We start from the raw sequence: 8,175 nt of genomic DNA, 5'->3' as shown, positions 1-8,175 counted from the left end.
GACACGGAATCATGGGCTCAAGCGGCAGGAAGCCAGATTCCGGCTGCACATCAGGAGAAACCTCCTGACTGTCAGAGCAATACGACAATGGAACCAATGACCTAGGGAGGTGGGGGCTCTCCAAGCTGGAGGCGTTCCAGGCGAGGCTGGACAGCCACCTGTCAGGGATGCTCTGACTTGGATTCCTGCACTGAGCAGGGGGTTGGACTCGATGGCCTTGTAGGCCCCTTCCAGCCCTACTATTCTATGATTCTATCAACTAGTACTTCACTTGATTTGGACACTTTGTTGTTCAGTCGTTCAGTCGTGTCCGACTCTTCGTGACCCCATGGACCATAGCACGCCAGGCCTTCCTGTCCTGCGCTCTCTCCCGGTGTGTGCTCAAGTCCATATTGATCCACTATACTTCTATTAATGCAGCCAAAATAGCATTTGCCTATTTTGGGCTGCATTTTACACCATCCCCCTGGCTTGTCTCGACTGAGGAGATGGTTTTGGCTGCAAAAGAAGGCAGAGGCAGCTGTGTGTGTGTGTGTGTGTGTGTTTGCGTGCATGCGGGTGCGGGGGGGGGGATTAAAGCCCCCCCCCGTTCCTCCTCCTGCCAGGCTAAAGGGGCTGGGGCCAGTCAGTTGGCCTGTTCGTCTGGTGATCTGTGGCAAACAGCAGCTCTGAGATGCCCAGCAGGCCCCGTGACCTGGGATGGTGCACTCATTCAGCTCTTAGTCATCATGGATAAATCCACACATACTGAGAAATGCATGTGTGAATACATGACTCAACAACACTACAAGCGAGAAGGATCTTGGAATTGTTGTAGATCACAAGCTGAATATGAGCCAAAAATGTGATGTGGCTGCAAAAAAGGCCAGTGCTCTTTTGGGCTGCATTCATAGAAGCATAGCTTCCAAATCCCGGGAAGAACTAGTTCCCCTCTCCTCAGCACTGGTTAGGCCTCATCTGGAGTACTGTGTCCAGTTCTGGGCACCGCACTTGAAGAAGGATGCAGACCAGCTGGAGAGGGTTCAGAGGAGGGCAAGAAAGATGATCAGGGGACTGGAAACAAAGCCCTACGAGGAGAGACTGAAAGAACTGGGCATGTTTAGCCTTGAGAGGAGAAGGCAGAAGGGAGGTAGGATAGCATGATAGAATCATAGAATAGTAGGGTTGGAAGGGGCCTACAAGACCATTGAGTCCAACCCCCTGCTCAGTGCAGGAACCCAAGTCAGAGCATCCCTGACAGTTGGCTGTCCAGCCTCGTCTTGAACGCCTCCAGTGTGGGAGAGCCCACCGCCTCCCTAGGTCATTGGTTCCATTGTCATATTGCTCTAACAGGAAGTTTTTCCTGATGTTCAGCCGGAATCCGGCTTCCTGTCACTTGAGCCCATTATTCCGTGTGCTGCACTCTGGGATGATCGAGAAGGGATCCTGGCCTTCCTCTCTGTGACAGCCTTTCAAGGACTTGAAGAGCGCTATCATATCTCCCCTCAGCCTTCTCTTCTCAAGGCTAAACATGCCCTGTTCTTTCAGTCTCTCCTCATAGGGCTTTGTTTCCAGTCCCTTGATCATCTTCGTTGCCCTCTTCAAGGACTTGAAAGTCACTCACTGGGTGACTTTGGGCCAGTCACAGACTTTCAGCCCAACCCACCTCACAGGGTTGTTGTTGTTGTGGGAATAGAGACGAGGAGGATTATGTACCCTGCCTTGGGTTTCTTAAGGAGGAAGAAAGGGGGGATATGAATGAATGAATGAATGAGTGAAGAATAAAAAAGCTAGTTATAAAGGCACGTAAAGTGGCAGGAGACCCAGCAAGGCAGCAGGAGAGACAGGCAGCCCTGTGGCACTTAAAGACTGGCAAATGTATTGACGATGACGATGAACCCTTCTATTCTGTGATTCTGTGATTCTAGGATCTCTTTCGAAGGGGCAGAATTGAGACCCCTCGTCTCCCTCGGCCCTTTGAGAGGAAGGGGAGGGCCTCCGCTCGCTGGCATGGCGCCCGCCTTGGACGCAGAGGGTGCTGGGTTCAGCTCCCGGCACCTCCAGTTAAGGCTGGAAAGGCCTGAACCCCTGCAGGGCCACTGCTGTCGGTCAGTGTCGATGCTACGAAGAGAGGGGCTGAGGGGGCATTTTGAACGGCGGCCCATCCGTTTGAGCAATACATGAAGTAAACATGACTCTGTCTAAGATCACAAGCTGAATATGAGCCAACAATGTGATGTGGCTGCAAAAAAGGCAAATGCTATTTTGGGCTGCATTAACAGAAGCATCGCTTCCAAATCCCGGGAAGTACTAGTTCCCCTCTACTCAGCACTGGTTAGGCCTCATCTGGAGTACTGTGTCCAGTTCTGGGCACCACACTTTAAGAAGGATGCAGACAAGCTGGAGAGGGTTCAAAGGAGGGCAACAAAGATGATCAGGGGACTGGAAACAAAGCCCTATGAAGAGAGACTGAAAGAACTGGGCATGTTTAGCCTTGAGAAGAGAAGACTGAGGGGAGATATGATAGCACTCTTCAAGTACTTGAAAGGTTGTCACAGAGAAGAAGGCCAGGATCTCTTCTTGATCATCCCAGAGTGCAGGACACGGAATAATGGGCTCAAGTTACAGGAAGCCAGATTCCGGCTGAACATCAGGAAAAACTTCCTGAGTGTCAGAGCAATACGGCAATGGAACCAATTACCTGGGGAGGTGGTGGGCTCTCCCACACTGGAGGCCTTTAAGACGAGGCTGGACAGCCATTTGTCAGGGATGCTCTGACTTGGATTCCTGCATTGAGCAGGGGGTTGGGCTCGATGGCCTTGTAGGCCCCTTCCAACCCTACTATTCTATGATTCTATGATTCTATAAGGCAGCCGGCAACGTTGCTGATCCAACGGGAGAGGATGCTCTGGAACGGCCATTACGGCTACTCCCAGGAAGAGCCACGCAGACCGACTCCCCCGGCTGCTTGGGCTGGATCCGGGGGTGGCGGACGGCGCAGGGCAAGCAAGGGCCCAGGAATGGCTGCCTCCTCCCTAGAAGGTGGAGGCTCTGCGTCCCTAAGAAGGCCGTGAGGTTCTGCCCAGGCCTGGGCGACCCACAGGGGCTCGTAGCCTTCAGCGGCAGGCCCTCCAGACGGCTCGAGCAAGTGCGCCCAGTCGCGTGTTTCAGGGGAAGGCAGACGTCCCCCAGACGCGGGAACCCTTCCTGGCCCCGGGGTGGCGATCCGCCAGAGCCTGAGCGTGGGGAAACGGATCCACGGAACGGCCCCCCTCGCAAATGGGGCCGGGCCATGCTCCACGCTCAGTCGGCCCTGTGAGCCTGGGTGGCGGGTGGGCTCCCCTCGCTTACGGCGTCCACGCCCAGCCATTCCGGAGGACCCCTCCGGGGGAACTGGCGACGTCGGTCCCTGCGGGGGAGGTGTGTGCGGGCGGGGCACTGGTTCCGGGGTGGGAGCTGGAGCGGCTTTGCGAGGAGGCTTCGCTTGTGCTGGCCACAGCCTCTTGGACTGTGGCCAGTTTCTCTGAACGAACGCTGAGCCCCGCTGGGTGCGTGGGGAAGCGAAACCTGAGCGCCTCTGCCGCGCCGGCGGGGGTCTCTGGGGAAAGGATGCTGCTGCTGGGGCGCGGGGGGGCAAGCACCCAGAGTTGCTGCTTCTGCCACCAGAGAGGTGGAAACACATGGACGGGGGTGGCGGTGACTAGTCCCCGTGACCAGTGTGCATGAGTGTGTGTGTCTGCCCTGCCCTGCCCTTGTATGTAGCTGAAAAGAGGTACAGAGTGGCGGAATTTCAGGCTCTGATGCTGAAGAGCCACCCCCCTCCCTCGCTTACTTCTCTTCCGTTCTCTTAGAATCATAGAATAGTAGGGTTGGAAGGGGCCTACAAGGCCATCGAGTCCAACCCCCTGCTCAATGCAGGAATCCAAGTCAGAGTATCCCTGACAAATGGCTGTCCAGCCTCGTCTTGAAGGCCTCCAGTGTGGGAGAGCCCACCACCTCCCCAGGTAATTGGTTCCATTGCCGTATTGCTCTGACACTCAGGAAGTTTTTCCTGATGTTCAGTCGGAATCTGGCTTCCTGTAACTTGAGCCCATTATTCCGTGTCCTGCACTCTGGGATGATCAAGAAGAGATCCTGGCCTTCTTCTCTGTGACAACCTTTCAAGTACTTGGAGAGTGCTATCATATCTCCCCTCAGTCTTCTCTTCTCAAGGCTAAACATGCCCAGTTCTTTCAGTCTCTCTTCATAGGGCTTTGTTTCCAGTCCCCTGATCATCTTTGTTGCCCTCCTTTGAACCCTCTCCAGCTTGTCTGCATCCTTCTTAAAGTGTGGTGCCCAGAACTGGACACAGTACTCCAGATGAGGCCTAACCAGTGCTGAGTAGAGGGGAACTAGTACTTCCCGGGATTTGGAAGCGATGCTTCTATGAATGCAGCCCAAAATAGCATTTGCCTTTTTTGCAGCCACATCACATTGTTGGCTCATATTCAGCTTGTGATCGACAACAATTCCAAGATCCTTCTCGCTTGTAGTGTGGTTGAGCCACGTATCCCCCATCTTGTAACTGTGCATTTGGTTTCTTTTTCCTAGGTGCAGAACTTGGCATTTGTCCCTATTAAATGTCATTCTGTTGTTTTCTGCCCAGCACTCCAGTCTATCCAGATCACTTTGAATTTTGTTTCTGTCTTCCAAAGTATTAGCTATCCCTCCCAATTTTGTGTCATCTGCAAATTTGATCAGCATTCCCTGCACCTCCTCCTCCAAGTCATTAATAAAAATGTTGAAGAGCACTGGGCCCAGGACTGAGCCCTGCGGTACCCCACTCGTTACCTCTCCCCAATTTGAGAAGGTCCCATTGAGAAGCACTCTCTGAGTCCGATTCTGTAGCCAGCTGTGGATCCACCGGATCGTTGTTTCATCTAGCCCACTTCGAGCAAGTTTGCTCATCAGGATATCATGGGGCACTTTGTCGAAAGCTTTGCTGAAGTCGAGGTATATGATGTCTACAGCATTCCCACGGTCTACAAGGGAGGTGACTTGATCAAAAAATGAGATCAGATTTGTCTGGCAGGACTTGTTTTTGACAAATCCATGTTGGCTTCGAGTAATCACGGCATTGTTGTCAAGGTGCTTCCAGATGGATTGCTTTATGATCTGCTCCAGAATTTTCCCAGGGATTGATGTCAGACTGACTGGTCTGTAGTTCCCAGGTTCCTCCTTTTTACCCTTTTTGAAGATAGGGACAACGTTAGCCCTCCTCCAGTCATCTGGCACTTCCCCGGTCCTCCATGATTTCTCAAAGAGAATAGACAGCGGTTCTGAGAGTTCTTCTGCCAGTTCCTTTATGACTCTAGGATGCAGTTCATCTGGCCCTGGAGATTTGAACTCATTCAAAGTAATGAGGTGTTCCTTGACCATATGCCTGTCGATCTCAAGCTGCAATCCTGCCCCTTCAGCCTGTACTTCGCCTTTGCCAGGGGGGTCATAGACCCTCTTTTGGGAGAAGACTGAGCCAAAGTAGGAATTGAGCACCTCTGCCTTTTCTTTGTCCTCTGTTATCATTTTTCCATCCTTATTTAATAGCTGAACAACCATTTCTTTCCTCTGCCTTTTACTATGCACGTAGCTGAAGAAAGCCTTTTTGTTGTTTTTAGCATCCCTCGCTAACCTCAGCTCGTTCTCCGCTTTAGCCTTCCTGACGCCATCCCTGCAATTCTGTGCTACCTGCCTGTACTCTTCCTTTGTTACTTGGCCTTCTTTCCACTTCCTATATGTGTCCTTTTTTGTTTTCAGGTCATCCCTAAGCTTTTTGTGAAGCCACATTGGCTTCTTCTGTTGTCTTCCACCTTTTCTTCTTGTTGGAATTGTTTGTGATTGTGCCTTGAGAATTTCCTTTTTTAAAAGTTCCCACCCATCTTGGACTCCTTTTCTCGCTAGCATTGCTTGCCATGGGACCTTACTGATCATTGTTCTGAGTTTATTAAAATCAGCTTTCCTAAAATCCAGGGTACGCGTTTGAGTACACTCGGCTTTTGCTTCCCTTAGAACCAAGAACTCAAGTATCAGTCTCAGTCTCAGTGAAGCAGCATCTGCACATGAAGTGGTAGAGTAGACTAACTCCCTGCAAGTAGAAATCTAGCACACCAGGGAGAAAGGTTGTTGTTCGAACTGTCGAACTGTTGCTGGATTAGACCAAAAGGCCTCTCGAGCTCAGCACGCTACCTGGGCTCTTTATCTTCCAAATTAAGTTTGGAAAATTACCGTTAATTGTGGCATTCCACACATTTAATGGGTGGAATATAGTCCAAAAGAGAGAGAGAATTATTTATCTTCTGTTACAAAGATGCAACAGATTCCAAAATTATGTGTTAATGGAGGCTGATATCTTCCAAGTATCTCTCCCAATTTTGATAGTTTGTTAGCTGTAACTTCAGTATCACAGGAACTGAAGATACCTGCCCCAGTTCCCATAGCTCTCAGAATAGTGCCTCGTAACTCCCGCTTCCTTCTGTGGAGGATCTTGCTTGTACCTTGATTCCACCATCCCTCAAATATAGGATCAGCTGAATGTTTGCACTGTGGGTGGGTTCTAGTTCCATTCACATTATGGAAATACAATAATACAGTGTCTTGGGAGATTCGAGGGGCTTCCAAAATTCTTTGTTGTAACTCTGTTCTGTTAATTCAGGCTATATGAGGAACATGTTTAAATTAGGGATGTTGGATAATTTCACACGGACTCCAGAGAGGCCGGATTCTTTAGAATCTAGCCTCCCGGAGTCTGTGGCGGAATGGACTACCCCCCACACCCCCCGAAATCCTCCCCGGAATGGACCTATGTGGCTTCGGTGGCGGCAGCTCTGGCGGCGGCTCTGGGTTGTCTTCTGGCGCTGCTGGCCGGGCTGCAACCGCAAATGGTGGCCGCTATGCCAGCCGCCATTTGCAGCCGCAGCAGCCTGGCAGTGGCCGGAAGTCCGGCTGTGGCCGGCCCTGGCTGGCGGCTCTGCGGCCTTGCCGCAGAGTGAAGCCAGCCGGGGACGATTCCGGGGGGGAGGACCGGGTCGCCTCCCTCCGCCTGTGGACCCCAGCGGAACAAGGTAAGTGGGGTTTCGTACACCCCTAGTTTAAATATAGGAGAAGCTCGAGCCTTCAAATAAAATGTGTCCACATATATGGTTGTTGTTGTTGTTGTTCAGTCGTTCAGTCGTGTCCGACTCTTCGTGACCCCATGGACCATAGCACGCCAGGCCTTCCTGTCCTGCGCTCTCTCCCGGAGCGTGCTCAAGTTCATATTCATTGCATCCGTGATGCTATCTAGCCATCTCATCCTCTGCCGTCCCCTTCTCCTTTTGCCTTCAGTCTTTCCCAGCATCAGGGTCTTTTCCAGGGAGTTTTCTCTTCGCATTAGGTGGCCAAAATATTGGAGCTTCAGCTTCATTATCTGTCCTTCCAATGAGCACTCAGGGTTGATTTCCTTTAGGATGGACTGATTTGACCTCCTTGCAGTCCAGGGGACTAGTAAGAGTCTTCTCCAGCACCACAGTTCGAAAGCATCAATTCTTCGGCGCTCAGCCTTCCTTATAGTCCAGCTCTCACAGCCATACATTACTACTGGGAAAACCATAGCTTTGATTAGACGGACCTTTGTCGGCAAGGTGATGTCTCTGCTTCTTACTATGCTGTCTAGGTTTGCCATAGCTTTCCTCCCAAGGAGCAAGCGTCTTTTAATTTCATGGCTACAGTCACCGTCTGCGGTGATCTTGGAGCCCAAGAAAGTAAAATCTGTCACTGCTTCCATTTCTTCCCCTTCTATATGCCAGGAAGTGATAGGGCCAGATGACATGATCTTAGTTTTTTTAATGTTGAGTTTCAAACCAGCTTTTGCACTCTCCTCTTTCACCCTCAACAAGAGGCTCTTGAGATCCTCTTCGCTTTCTGCCATTAGGGTGGTATCGTCTGCATATCGGAGGTTGTTGATAATTCTCCCGGCAATCTTAATTCCGACCTCTGATTCATCCAACCCGGCATTTCTCATGATGTACTCTGCATATAAGTTAAATAAGCAGGGTGACAATATGCAGCCTTGTCGTACTCCTTTCCCAATTTTGAACCAATCGGTTGTTCCATGTCTGGTTCTTACTGTTGCTTCTTGACACTCGTACAGGTTTCTCAGGAGACAGCTAAGGTGGTCTGGTA

Source organism: Heloderma suspectum, chromosome 2 (assembly GCF_057233095.1).
Source record: "Heloderma suspectum isolate Gila_16-S chromosome 2, 16-S_ref, whole genome shotgun sequence".
In the NCBI taxonomy this organism is placed as follows: Eukaryota; Metazoa; Chordata; class Lepidosauria; order Squamata; family Helodermatidae; genus Heloderma; species Heloderma suspectum.
Note: the sequence above shows the minus strand (reverse complement) of the source record.